We start from the raw sequence: 18678 nt of genomic DNA on the forward strand, positions 1-18678 counted from the left end.
CACTAACTCTCAAACATAAATTACAAAAAAATGTATTTGCTCGCAGTTTGCTATTTAAAATAACTAAATAAACTTTTTCGCTTCAACACAATTCTAAGTTCTAAGCCGAATTGACAGATTATTTTTCTGGAAAATAGCTTAAATATGCTTTTTGTTCTTTAATGAATTGAGAGAAAGTATGGTTGACTATGGGAATTTGGAAGACAAACTAGAAGCGAATGAACTCTCTGAGTTTGAAGCTTAATGCAACTGAGCAATAATCGATGGGAAATTATATGATTTTCTATTTTTTGGACCAATAAGTGACAATCATATAACTCTTTGACTTTTTATGTTTCGAATAAAGTGATTTTTATACCACTCCATTTAGCCGGTAAAGAGGTATTAACGTTCAAAACATTGCACTCCAGCGTCACTCTCTCGATTTCAAAACTTTGAACTGACACCCCGGTACAGAAATGAAAGACTTAGTCCTACGTCAAAAATCTCAAAAAACATCGATACATGCATACGGGATACATGAGAGAGGGAAACGAATTCATTTTTGGGGGAGTCTCTTCAATATGCAATGAAGTCCATTTGACGGGGAAGTATGAAATAAGATAGTCGAGTCGTAGAGTGAGTTAGCCACTAAACACCCGAATAACTGTTGAGTCATGTTCACGAAGAAACTCCTGGAAAAAGCCAAAACTCATTCCCAATTGAATACGAAAGCGAATTTCTTCATAGTCCCCTGACTATCCTCAGTTGAATATGACTTTGCTGCGCCCTGGTTCTGATACACGTTTTCATCTCGCTTTCTAAAGGGTGTGTCACATCATATTGCATCACGGAAAAAACGCTGTAAAAATTTAATTTTTAGGAATTATATCTTCAGCTTTCGCTTATAATCAGATAAGAGTGTATAGATCACGTTGGCCATGCTTCACTGTCAATTTTACGTAAATTTGGAAAAATGTCGTCGAACGAAAAAGAGCGTCGTGAATTAATCCTGTGCACTCATTTCGAGAATCCGGAGTTGTCACATCGGGACATCGGTAAGATGCTGGGAATCGTCCAATCCACGGTCAGCAGAGTACTAAAACGATACTTCGAGAACCTAACCATCGACCGGAAGGTGAAGAACGGCAAAAATGGATGCTCCGTCAGTGAAAAAGATCACAAGCGCGTAGTTAAGCAGTTTAGACGTGATCCGAGAAGTTCGGTCCGGGATGTCGCCAATAAGTTGAATTTGTCAAGTTCATTCGTCCAGCGGACCAAGCAGCGGGAGGGCCTGCGTACAAACAAGGTTCAGAAGGCTCCTAACTGCGACGAAAGGCAAAACATGGTGGGGAAGACGCGAGCCCGGAAGCTGTACACCGAAATGCTGACGAAGCCGCATTGCCTGGTAATGGACGACGAAACCTATGTCAAAGCGGACTTTCGTCAACTGCCGGGCCTGTTGTTCTTCTCCGCAGAGGACAAATTCAGCGTTCCGGAGGAGATTCGCAAGCAGAAACTATCCAAGTTTGCCAAAAAGTACATGGTGTGGCAAGCGATCTGCTCTTGCGGAAAGCGGAGCGCCCCCTTCGTGATTACCGGCACGGTAAACGGGCAGGTTTACCTTAAGGAGTGCCTACAGAAGCGCTTACTACCACTATTGAAGCAGCACGAGGGCCCGACCATCTTCTGGCCGGATCTCGCTTCGTGCCACTATTCAAAGGACGTGTTGGAGTGGTACGAAGCCAACGGGGTCACCTTCGTGCCAAAGGTAATGAACCTGCCCAACGCGCCGGAGCTTCGCCCAATAGAGAAATATTGGGCGATTATGAAGCAGGCCCTCCGGAAGAACCCAAAAGTTGTCAAATCGGAGGCGGACTTCAAGAGAAAATGGATTTCTGTTCAAAAAAAAAAAACTACAACCTGACGTTGTACAAAACCTTATGGACGGGGTAAAGAGGAAGGTGCGAGCATACGGGCTTGGGCTCGAAGTATGAATAAAAAAGACGGGTGGGCAATGTCGGGGACATAACCGGAGTGACGTAGGACTATACAAAGGGGACAGCTTTTGTTAAATATATATTTTAAATATATTGTTTTATTTTCTTCTCCTACGTGAATACCTACCTATCTACCTGAAATTTTTTTTTAGTTTACTGTTTACTCTTTACTAATAAGTTGAGGGTTGAAAAGAACCTTTGGTGTTGTGTTTTTGTTATCACTCGATATTCCCATCTTGTTCGGTTAAACCTTCCTGTTTAGCTATTGCGTTCGCCACTCGCCACAGCTTTCACAGTTGGAAAATTTCTTCCTATCCAGCTTGTGACATATTGTTCAGTAAATTACATTTAATGCGACGTGCCGGAGAAGCACTTTGCCACTCACTGAAACTAATTGTTGCCTTGATGAGCGCCGAACCGAAGCTGCTCTGTTCTTGATACGGGTTTTCTGATTGTCGTGAGCAACTTTGCAAGCCAACTCGAGCACTCCGACGGCCGAAACTCTATAATCGCTGTTAGGTATACTGGTGCTCCGGCACCAATCCGTTCGGCCTAGTTACCCTTGCGGAGCAATCAGTGAATGCGACCAACAGAGAACTGGAGACCTGCACGGTTCGAGTGAGACTTTGCCTTTCCCTTAACTTGTCCTTCTTTGTTACGTCCACGATGCCGATGCCGTACAACCACACGGGTTTACGGTTTGAGAGAAAATAAGATATTTTTTTGGGGTCCGCGTGTTTTATACTCTAGCGGTACACACTCACAGGATAGTGACAAATCGGCAGACTCAGCCAGAGGGGCGAGTCCAACGAGACGAACGAATGAGCGTTAAAAGGGAGCGATGGCAAAAAAATACATTCATTACGATTTGTTCGCTCGTTGGATTCACATGCAGGCTAAAAAGGGTTCAGGATCACAAAATTATCTTCAATCTAAAGAGTTTATTGTTTTGTTGTCACTCGATATCCCCATCTTGTTCGGCTAAACCTTTCTGTTTAGCGATTGCATTTGCCACTCGCCTCAGCTTTCACAGTTGGAAAATTTCTTCCCATCCAGCTTGTGACATATTTTACAGTAAATTACATTCAATGCAACGTACCGAAGCGCCACTCAGTGTCGCATTGGAGGCGATTTGAACCTGTAATTGAACATTTGCGATGACAGTGGTACAGTGTCGACTTTCAATGTGCGGTCATAATTTGGATCTCTATGTTTACAAAAATGTCCAACTAAATAAGTCGCATTACATGTCCGTCCAATTAGCTAAATGTCGAACTAATTGTAAATTACTGTACTTTCAATCTGGAAACAATTTAAGAGTTGGTGAAAATTGAATAATCTTGAAAGTCCCCAACTATCAATAAGCTCAGAACTACTGCCAAATTCACATACTCATCAGATCCTGGCAAACAAATTATGAAAACATCAATTTGTGTTTTATTATTATTTTGGATAATGTTTTAGAACACATTGAACTTTATTTCCTAAACTCTTTTTTGGAAGGTTTAATGGCCCTGAAAAGCGCCTTGTTTTATGGAATGGTTCCAATTTAGAAAACTTAGTACTCGTGGTTTTGAAAAAAAAACCATTTCGAACGCCCTCGATGCCGCCTTGTTCTGGATTTGCCACCAAAGCAGATTGTAAAAAGAACAAACTTTTTTCTTCTGCTACCTGCTGCCGTTTTGCGATTGCGTTTGCCACTCGCCACTCGCTGCAACTGCCTGTTGTTGTCTTGATGTGTTCTGTTCTGAATGCGGTTTTTCTTATCGTCGCGAGCAGCTTTACCAGCCAACTCGATCACTTCGGCGGCCGAAACTATATAACGGCGGCTAGGTGCACTGGTACTAACGCGCTCGGCCTAGCTACCCTTGCGGGGAACTCCATATCAACACGGTTCGAGCGGGATTTTGCCTTTCCCTTCACTTTTCCTCCATTACCATGTCCAGACATGGCTGCTTGGGTTGGTTTGTTGATGTGTTGTGATGCGAACCGCTGTGGTGTACGGTTTGAATGAGAATGATCGTTACGGCAGCGGAGCGGGGATTTTTAAGCTGACTGGCTGGCTCGAGAATTACGCATGTGTGAGACTGCGACCAATGTTTCGTTCATTTTTTTCTTTTTCCTTTCCAATCGTGCTTCATTCTATTTCGCTGCTGCTCTGGTTGCCCGTTTTGGTCGGTACGATTTGAGGAGCACAAAATGGACCAATCAAAAATGGGCACATAGTGAATTTTGAGAATGCTTGATGTTTCACAATTATTCAATTATTTATCTCAAGAAAAATGAAATGTTATTCGTTGTGATAGATGCGTAGATATATTTCCTATCAATTGATGCAAAAACCTTTGCGATCTATTGAGAAATGCTCGAGTTATAAGCGTTCCAAATCTTGCATTTTTTCCTACTTGTTCAGTGCCTAGATTTCCATTTCACCCCCTATATCTTCCGGTTAGACGTAGTCCTACGTCAAAAGAAAATGCCAAAAGTTGTTTAATAGTTTTTATTTTACTGTCTAAAATTTTCAAAAGGATCGGTCTACTGGGCGAATTTCTACAGCGTTTTTTCCGTGATGCAATTTGATGTGACACACCCTTTATTTGAGGTTTGAGTTTTTGAGTTTTTACTCTTTGCCTCCCTTGTCGATATCTGTTTGGATGCTCTTGAGACGGCTTCTTAGAAGCCAGATACGAGAGAGTGATAATTGCTCTCAACGTTTCATAGGCAACACGTAGATTCTCATGAAGAAATACGTTCACGCCTGGTAGATTGACATTCGACATTAAACTTGGGTTCGGCTTCAACGAAAATTACATTGTGATCGAATAAACTATACTGTAAGTGTTGTGAGCAGATTCCAATCGCAGTATTGTTGGTAATTATATGGTCTAAAGAGGCATCGTATCGCGTTGTTCTAGGATTCATTCTTTGCTCGTGCGGATGTGATTTCTCTTACCTTAGATTCTTTTGTTCTTCTGACCAAAAATCTACCGTCCTTAAGAACCAAGGAAAAATTCATTTTTCCGTCGCGTTCCGATTTTTCGCTTGTTTAAACAAATGCCTGTTACGCTTTGTCAATACTTTATAGATTTAGGGTGTCCTAAGGATTTTCTTCACGCCATCACCTTCTAAATTCACTTCGACTGTCTGACAAATCCCAGTAGCAATTTTGATAAGTTCTTCTTCTTCGGCTACAGAATCGTTTGAGATTTCGATGATTTCTTCGATTTATCTTCTTTTTTTTTGTCTATCAATTTCAATCTCACACCATTTAAACTGCTTTCGATGCTCACGATTGTCATCGCACAATTGCTGGTTTTCGTCCATTATGGTATCGATAAATGTTCGCAGTTCCTCATGGGTGTTTTGAATCCCTCTCACTTCGGATATGACATTCTACTGTTAACGGATTAGCTAGTCCAGCTTGGATTCAATCCGTGATATTGTGACCTGCAAGTTGAACGCAGCTCTTGTCACTGGTTTCAATTACAATTTGAATTGGATCGCATTGTAAATTTTATCAATCCAAAAAGCTTATCAACGAATCGACTAATAATCAAATTTGTCACTTATTAGAAAAGGTGCTTCCAACAATTTAAATGAGAAATAAACTAGCAATCTCACTATTGACGCGATCTCACTATTGACGTAGGATTGCGTCTTTCAGAAAGGGGAAGAAATCAGAAGACATGTTACGGTTTTACGAAATAGTTTTAATATTAATAACTATGTTTTATATCTAAGGTATGTTGTAAATTGCAATGTATTATCTTCTTTTATAGCGTTGTCAATATCAATTATGATTATACCTATATAAAATCAAGTGCTCAATGTTATTGAATATCTCTTTGTTCTTTTAAATCGATGCCATTTACTTATTCTTCCAGTTCAACATGTGTCTGTTTGGGCGTGCTACGCTACCTGTACCGCTGGGATTTGAAACACGCAACTGAATGGGTGTGTAAGCTACGGTGTCAGCATTGTCTGGATAACCTCCTTTCATCTAGAATATTCCAGCCAAGATAAGGCTACATAGAAAATTGCAATGAATACTAATTGGAAGTCACTCGATTGTATTGTGGAATGATTTTGCCTCCCGTTCTCCTAACTAGTTCAACCTGCTTGGGGCATAAAATTCACTGTTCATGCCAGCTTGCGTTATTCTTTCCTTCCATTCACTTGTGCTCTGAATTTTTGCACAGTTTCCCCGCTGAATCTTGCATAATCACCTGAGTGGTTTTTGTGCTATTTTCAGCACCAAATAATGTTACCGCGCGAATCCTCTTTTGCCGGTGAATACGCTACACTTTGTGTCACACCTCTACTGAAGCGAACCACCAGCACCGAACCTTAGAATTCACTTGAGATGGTGTTAGAAACGGGTCAAGTGATCTCTTCTGGACTATAAAAGCTACAGAACGGGGATGAATATTTACATAGCGGTTCAGTTCGGGTGCTTCTTTGTAGTAACAAGGATGTTCGATATCATCGCCGAGAATGTAGAATCTTTCAATATCTAATCATTCAGAAAGTTTACAGCACTGACATCTAGGAGCTACGAGATTAATTTAAACCAAGCCAGTGGAGAATTTTCATTACCAAACAACACTTCACCATAAACACAAAGTGTCACGAGCGCGGTTATTCGCCTGGGGACTTTTTCACGCAAAAGTTCTCTTTACTCTCCAAGTCCCTACTACTTCTTCCCCACTGGGGGATGGCAGGTCCTTAAGCGAATATTTGTAACTTTTCCCCAGAAGCTGCTTTTCGCTCGCTATGCCACTTTACCGCATGAAACGGCCAAGAAACAACACCAACCGAATAAGTGAAACAAAAGAAAACCACACCGGAGAAAACTTTTTCCAGTTTTTGTCGCGACTCAGACTGTTTTGGGTGGGTTTCACGTGGCATAGTTTTGTATCACAAAGTGTTAGTCTTGACAACAATCACTGGTTCTATGTATATGCACTCGGTTTCATAACTGTAGAACCACTCAATTTTTTGGAGTTTGGAGATAAGTTTCACATAATTTATGGTTTTGGTCAAGCGCAAAACATTCAAGAACCATTTTAAAAAATAATAGAACCAGTTAGGATTTTTTTCCTTTTTTTAGAAAATGACACAATTCGCGAGGAAGGACATCCACATACTATATGCATACATTACTAGCAACGCATTTCACTATTTCTCCACAGGATATACGCAGTAGACCAGGATCATAGAAGGAGCATCACGCGGCAGTCGGGACGAGACGAGACATTTGGCGCCAGCATTCTAACGTTACACATTAATGTGAACGCAGATGTAAGAAGAATAGTGGTGGCAAGTCCGGAAAATGAGAGTTCGATCCATAGAGTAAGTGAGGGGTAATGCCAAATCGATTGTTTGCCCAGATTGTCTGCTCTGACTACTTAATACTGCTCGAGTATAGCACAAAGTGGTTATCATGATTGCGTTTATAATTCTAACCTCGACCAAATTGTGGGGAAAATTTCAAAAAGTGTGAAAACTGTTGTCCCGCAATTCGCTCGTGAAACATTTCGAAAACGAAGTTTATGAACACAAACGATGGCTACTTTGTGAAAAATTTCATCTCATAAATTATTCATTCGAAATCACTCTCCGGAGGCTAACCACATTACACCTCCTTCACCAACTTACCCGAGCCACGTAAAGTGAAAATGGATTTTCCCTTCTTCGAATTCGGTAGCACTTGTTATCGACACTGGCTTCGATTCCGGTGTTTATTTACATTTGCTCTCAATTACAACCTTATGCACAGCATCGATTTTTTTTCTTTCTGAGTGTGAATATCGTAATTGTGTTTTGTTGATGAATTCTACTGAATCAGCTGCACCGAATGCAACCTGATTCCAAAGCAAACCATCTGATCATAAAAGCGATTCTGCGATTCTAGCCCTGTGTTCTGTAAACTTGTTTTCTAACGGTTACCACCGAACAAGACATGACGAATAGCATGTTTCTTTAGATTAATATCACTTTGTTTTGTACCCTAGCATTTTGATGTTACTCTCCATGGGTGGGACATTTACGTATGTACTTTCTTTGATGGCATTAACGTTTCAAGTAAATTTCCCAATTCAATTGCCGAATAAAACCGTCTCTGGCGTATTTCTGTGGTGGCAGCTTCAAATACATGCGTATGCCAGTGTAGCTTTTTTCTTTTCACTTGAGTATGAGAGGCGTCAGATACAATTGGAAAAAACAAACTCGCTAGTTTGATTTTTTTACTTTTTGGCCCCCTTTCAGTGTCTTCTAAAGTATATTAGGAACTTTACTGAGCTTCCGCACGCCAATCTCAATGACAAACCATGTTCAAGACAGACGAAAAAAAATCGTAATCATTTCGCAAAATTGCATGAAAATTCTGTCCAAACGTTAGAATAACTTGGCAACGAGTTAAAAGTTACTACAACAGCTGTTTCCTAACGCTAACACGGCATGGGCAAGATCCAAATAGAAGGGAAATTGTTACATGATTTGTTTGAAAATACCGTTCACAAGCGTTTCGATTTCCTTGCTTGCCATGCGAAACAATGGAATATTCATAGTCTTAAGATAATTTTATGGAATCAGCAGAAATCGAAGGAACTTGTAATTACAATTTACCAAATTGAACCATTTGAATATTGAACTGTTACAGCAATAGCGAGATACAGACGCAACATTAATCTCCGTCGATTAATACGAACTGGAATTGATGGTGCAAATTTAAAAACGGGAAATCGGCTGCATCACAAAAATTGTACAAAAATTCCGAGTGCTTATTACTGAGTTATTTTCTGAGGGATTTGCGATGGATTTTGCATCAATCGATTTAGGCACTCCCTATCTATTGAAATGAAGAAAATTATTATTTTATGAAATAACTAGCTGACCCGGCAAACTTCGTCCCGCCCAAAATTTATTTTTCGTTATCACATTCACTTCTTCTTCTTCTTTTTTGGCTTTGAGAGGGTTTAATCTTTTCAGTTCATTCGCCTCTAGAATCACATTCACGTTTTTTGCTAAGCGCACGTTCAAAGGTCCAATCACAGAACTGTTCATTGATTGATTTTCTAATCTACCCTTTAAAATTACCTTTTACTATAAAATTCCTAGTACTTCTACCAAAACTCGTCATTATAATATCGGATTATTGTGTGTGAACAATTCTCGTTCAAGATTTTTCAACCACTTGCAAATAACATGTTTCTCCGTTACATGGAATAAATGTTTGATACAGAAAATATGATAGAATAAAGACAGCCCTAAATCGGACAATTCCTTTCTCGAGTTTTGCTCTTCTCAACACATTCGGTGATCCATTTTTATTTATATAGATAGAAGAAGATATAAGAGTGCGTTTTATCACATTAAAAAAAATCAATTGTCATGTTTGGTTGAAATATGTGTATTATTTTTACAGGATCCCCTCTCCATTTCAGAGGAGGGAGGGGTGCCATACCATCATAGAAACATTTCTCATATTCAAAAACCTTCACATGCCAAATTTGGCTCCATTTGATTGATAAGTTTTCGAGTTATACAGAAAGTTGTGTTTCATTTGTTTGGTAGTCTCTCCTTCGAGAGGAGGGGGGAGTGGCGAACCACCATAGAAACGTTTATCGATCCCTAAAACCTCTATATGCTAAGTTTAATTCCATTTGTTTGATTAGTTCTCGAGTTATGTAGAAATGTATGCTTTATTTGTATGGCAGCCCCCCTCCACTTCAGAGAGAGGGGAGGAGTGTTCATCTACCATAGAAACGTTTCGTGCCCCCTAGAACCTTCACATGCCAAACTCGGCTCCATTTGCTTGATTAGTTTGCGAGCAATGCAGAAATTTGTGTTTCATTGTGTGTTTTAGTGTTACGCTAGACAGCGAGCAGTGCGTGTGCATGCGATAATTTGACAACGTTGCCATGGGAACGCCAGTTGCCAGCGTTAGGTTACAATGGGAATGAACATTACTCGAAATTATGACGACGATGTAGGTTGCTACGATATTCTCGGGCAATATCGAATTACAATATTTACAATATTAGGTTGTTGTTCTCATATAGAGCAATTCCGCGCCAAATCAGCCGAAAACTGTCAATTTTCACGCGACGCGATACCAAACTACCTAAAATCACAATTTTCATTATCAGATGACCAATCACGACTGATTTTCAAAAGGGCATATCCCTAATCATAGAACTTTATATGCAAAATTTATCACTTAAAACCCAGATGCCCGATTAGAATATGATGTACCGAAAATTTGCTGAAAAATCAAGGAACTATTTAGGAAACATAACATATTAAACACACTGTTGAAAAATCTAACTCAAAAATTGAGTTTAATTTTAAAAATGTGTATACTTCAAAACATGTCTCCTTTGATATTTTAAAAAATGTTTTTATTATAAACTCGTTTTAATTTAACAAAGTTTGACGTATAGTGATGCCGTGTTATTTTATGTTATCCTAAATACAGGGGAACTTCGATATAACGAACCCTCGTTATTACGTATCCTCGTAATAAAGTCACTCGATATTACGTACACATTTTCAATGTGTAACGATTCTCTACAGAATCGGTACTTAAAGCTTCATGAACAATTGATTAAATATCCTGTCAATCTTACAAGTTCGCAGTGCAAGTGAGAAGAAAATTCTTTGACAAAAAAAACCCCGACCAGAACGATAATAGAACCCCCCCATGATAATGGTGGGCGCTAACCATTCAGTGTAAGAATATTCCTATTGTTCGAATGTTCACAGCTGGGCCATACACAGCGGGACTGTTGATAAAAGGCTTCCATTGTTGTGATATGAGTAGCACCAATTACCGATGCAGCAGACCGTAATGTGAGCTGTAAGGGACTTTGATCACCGTCACATGATGATTGTTGCATGGACGCAGTAGCTAGAATAACACACAAAGATGGCCAATTGAGGGCCCTAAGTTATGAGTTCATGATCGTTCGCTCAGTAGTGAACACGCAACCAATAAGGCTACGAAGACCCCTCTAAAAATTTTTACGTACTACGTCTTTCATTTAGGGTGCCAAATCAGAAAACAGGTCACGTTTTTATGAAATAATGTTAACGTTAATAACTATTTTTGCCGCGAACGGATTTTGGCGATTTACATACCAAACGAATCGGAATTTCCCTAAGATTTGTTTGATTTGCTACACATTACAATCCCATAGTCTGTATATGGTTTAAATAGATGAAAATTGGAAGCATTCACATTTCCTCATACATTTGTTCTGTCCATTTGTGTGCTTTCCCGAACAGAGCTGTCAATAACGAACAACTTACCGACGAGCAACGAAGGGGAAATCGTTTGATATAAAGTCTCCGTGAACAAAGGAAAAGAAGAAGAACGAAGGGGAATATTTGCCCAGAGTATAAACAGTGGATCTCGCTGAGGCAAACTTTCATTTTTCGTGAGGAAATCGACTGAACAACATCGTTGCTGGGCGAGCTGGACGGCAAGGGATCGAATGCCTTTCTCAAGGCAATGGGGGTAGAGGACTAATATGATGGATAAAGGAAAGTTTTCCAAGGTCCTTTTTGAAGGTTAGAGACGAATGAACTAAAGAGGTCTCAAGCAAGCAAGGAAGGCAAACTTTCAGTATCGTTATGTTTTCGAAGCAATGAATATCGCTTGTTCTTCCTTGTTTTGTTTCATCACGTGTCTTCGTTTCGGATTGAGCTGTGGACGCGACCAAATTACTCACTCGCTGATATCTTTAGCATTGCTATCATTGCATCAAACTGACGCCATTGCAATAATGTTCTGAGCTACACAATTGTGTGGGGAATAATCAAGCTAGGATATCGTCAACTCACCAAGAAAATAAATATTCTGGAATTTTGTCAGTGATTTGGTTTCGCATGACGGTAGGAAAACTCTCTCCACAAAGAATGACAGCTAAGCTAATTTATACTGGCAATATTAACAGAAAGGGCTTCTGTTGAGAAGAGCACAAAACGCAGATAAGTGTGTGTATATTTAGTTGCTTCAAGCCATCGATATATGGATATTTATGTGCATACATGCGTGCTTCATAACCCGTACGTAAAAATAGTGCATCTTCGCTACGCTGAAACCTAATTTGTATTTTGTATTTGCATTTTTTTGGAGAATAGCAAGTTATTCAATAAGTAATATTAGGTTATTAATTTATTTGGGTTCGTGTGCCAGTCGCAAAAATGTTTTCAAATTGGATTGTATTTACGCTAATCTTGATCATAATGAAGCAGTGCTACTCTTTTCGAGGTTATGGAGATTAACAGATAGAGTTTTTTTCGTTTATTTAGTCACCAAGAAAGTAAATGTCGTTCTGGAATTTTGTATGGGATTTAGTTTCGCTTGCCAGTAGCAAAACTTTCTCCACTAAGGATGACAGCTGCGCTTATCTCGAGCATGTATTGTTCTGCGGGCACAAGAATGAATCATCAAACAATTATCGTCAAATGATTCTACAATAAAAAAAACATTTCAGGGCGACCAAACTGGTAAAATGACTATTTCGAAATTTTCGTATCATTATAAAATAATATCCGCAGTTATAAACAAGCGACTTGAATCAAACCACAGCGTAGTTTTACGTCAACAATACGGTCGTGTCTTGAACACAACCTGCTATAATATTTTTTAGTTAAAAAAAATGTAAGAGGCCTGAGTTATGAGTTCATGATCGTTCGCTTTGTAGTGGACACGCAACCAATAAGGCTACGAAGACCCCTCTAAAAATTTTAAGTTAAAAACATTGTATGGGGTTGTATCTAGGACACGACCGCATATTTTCGACGTAGAAGTATTATTTTAAAATGCATCGAATATTATTTTAGAATGCATCGAATTTTTTGTAATAGATTATGTTCTTCGTTACAATTAAATTTGATGAACGTCCTTTTACGTTTGATATGATGCCTAGGACTACCAAAATACGAGGCTCGTTCAAAAAATAGGTTTCAGTGTCTCAGAAATCGCGGAAAAATAAAGATAGGACGAAAAACAAGGTGATTTTCGTAATCTACGTTTTATTTTTTATTTTTCTACATAATCGCCGTAACGTTCGAGGCATTTTTCATAGCGTGGCACGAGTTTTTCTATTCCGAGCGCGAAGTGCGTAGCGTCCAACTTTTTGAAGTACGATGTAACTGCGTCACGAATTTCTTCAGTGTTCTCGAATCGTTGATCGCCGAACGTCTTCGCGCTCGGAATAGAAAAACTCGTGCCACGCTATGAAAAATGCCTCGAACGTTACGGCGATTATGTAGAAAAATAGGAAACAAAACGTAGATTGCGATAATCACCTTGTTTTTGTCCTAACTTTATTTTCCGCGATTTCTGAGGCACTGAAACTTATTTTTTGAACGACCCTCGTATGTGAACGGAAAATTTGTCAAACGATCATTGTATTTTACATTTCCCTTTGAAATTATTGCGCATCTCATGTTTACGTAGTTCTCGAACCGCGAAAGTTCATTCACCTCTAGTATCTGAAATGACGATTTTCCCAGGCTTCTCAGTTTAAAAGTACGTTTTAGGGAAACATATTCCGGTCTGCACAACGACAAGCGAGTACAAAAGTACTCAACATCAAAAAATACCCCCGACTTGCATGTATTTGCAAAGCGGGCACATTATTTAGAAGTCCGTGTTAGGGAAATACAGCTCAATGGGGAAACAATGCCCCCGACTTGCATGTAAATTTACAAACCGGATTTCCACAGGTACATCTTTTTTGAAGTCTATGTTAGGGAAACCGTAAATCGGGCCAATCAAAACTTAACAGTTAGGGCTAAAAGCCAATCCAAAAATTCAAAATCCAATTTTCAATTGCTACTTTGCAGCATTGTGTATGCACTTCTAAATATTATATAATACAAAATACATTGAACATGACAGGTAGTTTGTATGTAGACATGTGACATCATTGTAATATACGCAATTTTGTAATTCTTCCTTCTCTAATTCTTTAATTGTTTAGTTATTCATTCTTAAATTAGTCAATTCTTCAACTCTCCGGTTCTTTAGAGTTATTAAAGGAGTTTTTATTACCTTCTCAGGTCAGGAAAAATATTTATGTACTACGCACGAAGAATAACGAAATGCATGACCAGTCCGATAAGAATGTATATTTTCTTCAAATCTCATTTCGCCGAATAGTTTAGAGTTCACGTTTTTAGAATCACAACACTTACCGCAGTGAATCCTGATTTTTCTAAACCATTCCCACTAACAACTATCCTTTCTATGATAAACGCTAGGGAACCACGCTATAGAGGCGACCCTTCTGGCCTTCGGGCGGCGAATATCATACTAAAATTCCTTCCCTTCCCCTGGTGACTGTAAGGACGTGGCCGGCGTCGTTATTGACCATTTGAAACTCGAATCACCGAAAATTGCACAACGCGAATGATTTGCTAGTCCCAAGCGACATTCTGTGTGTTGTTTGTGCACTTTGGTTGGTTCAGGTCAATCACGGAGAGCAACTACGAATTGTACAGTCCACCCAAGCTCAAGCTCAAGCTCAATCAACTAAAAACACCTTCGCAATTACCGGACTTGAACACTATTGAGTATCTATGGTGGAAAATCAAGAACCGTCTGAAAATAAAAATCCAGGGAACAAAGCGAAACTCAAAACGACGATTAAGGAGATCTGGGAGAGTATTCCGTCTACAATCCCACCAAAAATCCCACCTCGGCGCTTACGGGCAATGCTGGATGCCAAAGTGGACCATAGGGGAAGTCGGAGCATAGTGGTCACCCTAAGGAATATGCCTATTTCCAGCGTCCTCATACCGCTTCCATCCCCGTTTCTCGAAGAATATTACAGTTCAACTCATTGTTCTTCAAGATAGTAAACGGCTTTTACTATAAAAATTCAAAATAATACACTTTTCATCATTAGAAAAAAAAGGTGAAAAATCGAACTTTTTTTTTGCTTGGAGGTTGGTCACCTAGTGGGGGCAAAGTGGTCACTCGCCCATATAAAGCTAAATGGTACAGATTTATGCGTTTTTTCGTCCAAATTTGTTCAAATTATATTTGATATAGTACGTACATGTATGAAAGAAGCTTGGCCTATTCACCTATAGTCTGAATTTAAATTTTCTCATACATACAAAAACGTAGTAAGAAACACATAACGTTCCGCGTAATGAGGCTTGGTTTAGTTGAAGTGGCATTTTTATCCAGGGTCAAAGGCCACAAAAGGATCTTCTTCTAAAGCAGAATGTGATGCGGCATATCAGCCTTAGTAAACAGAATATTGTAAGTCGTTATTCACCTATGACCACTTTGCTAAATTAAACTGGAACGCACACTTAGATTCAATAATCAGCAAGGCCAACTCAGCTCTGGCAACTGGCATGCGTTGCAATTACTGGAGCAATGCGAAGTACACCCTCAAAGGCATTGGAGGCTATCCTTCACCTGGTACCTCTGAACCAATATGTTCAGCTAGAGGCTAAAAAAAGCGCTCTAAAGCTTAAAAGATGGAAAAAAAATACTAGACGGGGACAAAACTGGTCACTTGAGTATCTTGAATCTTTTACCCATTGGACCAGCCTCAGAGATGAACAGTGATTGGATGGAACCTAGGACCAATTATGACATTCCATACACAGTGATCGAACATTCTCGCTCAGTATGGGATGAAGGTGGCCCCAACGTTCGTAATGGTTCAACCATGTTCTACACTGATGGGTCGAAAATGGGAATCAGAACAGGTGCTGGAGTTAATGGTCCCAAAACAAAAATCTCTGTGGCTATGGGAAACTGGCCAACAGTTTTTCATGCAGAAATAGCTGCAATAATAGAATGTCTAAATGTCTGCCTCGAAAGAAAGTATAGACATGCTAACATCTGCATATTCTCTGACAGTCAAGCGGCACTTAAAGCTCTAAATGCCTTCAAGTGCTCTTCAAAAATTGTCTGGGAATGCATTTCCCTTTTACGGCAATTAAGTAGGATGAGTATGGTACAATTGTACTGGATTCCTGGCCATTGCGGTATAGAGGGTAACGAGCGAGCAGATGAACTTGCCAGGAACGGTCGAACTCACCATTCACTGGTCCAGAACCATTCTGTGGACTCTCCGACTGTGTGTTGAAAAGCGAGCTGAAAAAATGGGTTGACCGGAAAGTGACAGCCAATTGGATGGCTGCAAAACTTAAACAGGCGAAAAAATTTATTACGCCGAGTATTAAAATTACTCAACAGGTGCTAAGCCTTAATAAGAAAGACTTAAGCACATTCACTGGTCTTGTAACAGGACACTGCCCGAGTAAATACCATCTTAAGAGCATAGGTTTAGCACAAGATGATATATGTCGCTTTTGCAATGCCGAAAGCGAAACCTCGGAACATTTGCTCTGTAACTGCGGAGTTCTAACTAGAAGCAGACTTCAACACCTTGATAAAGCTATTCTGGAGCCCAAGGAAATTTGGTCTGCGTCGCCGATCAATATTATAAATTTTATCAAACAGATTATTCCTGATTGGCACCTATAGCTTTCAGTCTACTCCTTCATCAATAAGTAGTAGATAAGCTTGAAGTGAAGTATAAAAAAGGGGTATACCACAATAGTTCAAAATAATGGACGCAGTGGTTCACACCCAACAGGGGAAAAAAGAAAAAAATACTAATTAATCGCTGATATTAAACAAATTATCTGTTCACCTTTCCTACAATATGTGAACAGTCGTCCAAACTGATGATTTGTCCAATATATCAGATTGAATCAACTAAATTTCACGAGAAATTCCTTAGATACCATGCGCATAGAACTACGGCCGAATGGCTATCGAGAGAGCAAGAGAGAGAGCATCTATATTCAATAGTTATACTACCAAACAAGCGGGTGACCACTTTGCCCCCCATGACCAATTTGCCCCTACTACCCCTACCAAATACTAGGGGATTCATTTTTGTTATCGGATAACATTCCTGAACTGATTCCAATTTTCTTTTCAAGAAAAACTTGAACTGTATACTCTATTTTACCACGTCTGCATTGAAGATTTTTTGTTTACTTTTTAATCATGAAATAGAAATGTGACCATTTTAATTGTTTTCTTATCACTACATGAGAGTAGAAAGGATCGATTCTACGATGAATACAGGTCGCTTTAAATTATTTACTTTTTAACCCCGAAAAGCTCAAAAATAATAAACCAGCACCAGAGTGTACACTCAATTTTGCGATTGACTGTATTGACACATTCCGAATACACTTAATGCATCGCAGTACGGAGAAAGATTATGTTTTAAGCCATTTCTCGAACATTGAGTACTTACATGAAATCTATCACAGTTAAACGATGCTAGAAAACTCCAAATCCGCACATCCTGCTCACCGCGTTAATGATAAAGATAGCTCTCCGAACTAGCACCCGCCTGTTCTTTGTTCGTAACTCTAGCTAATCAAATGCACCAAACTGAACGCTAACGAACCGTTGTTTGTTACGAATGCGTATCACACAAAAAAAAACAAACTCTAGGCAAGACAGAAATAAAGTTTTGCGTTCACTTACTGTAAAACAAAAACACAGAGCAGACGAACTGAATTCAAACTCTCGCACACAAATCTTATCGAAGCGTATGAACACTACGGCACGCGTATGATCCTGCCGTACGCCAATGCGTGTCACGCGTTCTGCTTGCGTTGTTCAAATTTCTTCCACCTCCCGCATGGGAAACAACTGACAACCAGAAGCAGCAGCAGCACTCAGTGTTCGAGAGTTCTCTTCTGTACTCTGCACGAATGGGTGATATCCACAAGCCGCGAGCGGGAGCGAATGATGGGAAAATAATACACCGAACGATACCAACACAAGTGGACGATCAAGGCAAAAAAAATATCAACACTTCTCTTGTAGCAACACTCCACTTATCGCATATCGAATTCTGCTGGGTGACTCGAATAATGAACAGCTAAAGTCGTTGTTTGTTTATGCTGATGCAACCGATGCAACCGACTTTCCCTTTATTCACTTGCAGTATCACTTTCCTGCGCTCTGAAGCTGTCACACTGTGAAAATGCTCACGTCGTCACGAACACTATCATACACACACACTGACGTTTGAGTCAGATTTTTCCTTCGCAAGGATGTTGGAAAACACACAGAGCAGCTCCAAGGGTACGATTTACATAAAACTAATTGAAGGACGATGAGGGGGAGAAACTCTGCAGATATTTTATCCACACTTTATGCTCACGAACATCAAAAATAGCATACGCGACAAATGTAATGTTAACACAAAAGCACGATTTTCACTTCGATTAGAATAGATGTTGGCCTGTGGGCTGACCTGGTGGTGCTAGGAAGCTATACTCATGTATGTATGGTGCGCCTCTCATATACCTCACCGATTTTTCGTGTATTTACCAGAGTTCCCTCCTGAGCTACTTCATCGGTCGATGCTTAATAGTGAACTGCGAGGGCTCGACTAGATTCAATGTGTCGTTGCCGTGGTACTCGCCGCCGTCGTCGTCATCGTTGCCGCCGCAAAGACTCGAGAGAAAATACGATACATTGTGTAATATATTGGATATGCTCGGGATGCTCAATAAGCATGTGTTTCATTCAGATTCATTGGGGTCATGCCACTTCGAAACGATACGCGAAAAAACTCTTCAGATAATGGATCCAGAACAAAACTTCACGAATTGTGATAACAAT

The 18678-nt window shown here is 39.7% G+C and overlaps 1 protein-coding gene across 1 annotated transcript in view; it reads right to left on the reverse strand.

Annotated features, from left to right (window-relative positions):
* LOC129774801 (uncharacterized) overlaps nt 1-18433 on the reverse strand; it is an 88009-nt gene extending 69576 nt beyond the window's left edge. Inside the window, exon 1 of the mRNA XM_055778761.1 lies at nt 17294-18433. The gene's annotated coding sequence lies outside the window, so the exon portion shown is untranslated. The remainder of the gene's footprint in view (nt 1-17293) is intronic.
* Between the last annotated feature and the right edge of the window lie 245 nt (nt 18434-18678).

This window comes from Toxorhynchites rutilus, chromosome 3 (assembly GCF_029784135.1).
Source record: "Toxorhynchites rutilus septentrionalis strain SRP chromosome 3, ASM2978413v1, whole genome shotgun sequence".
In the NCBI taxonomy this organism is placed as follows: Eukaryota; Metazoa; Arthropoda; class Insecta; order Diptera; family Culicidae; genus Toxorhynchites; species Toxorhynchites rutilus.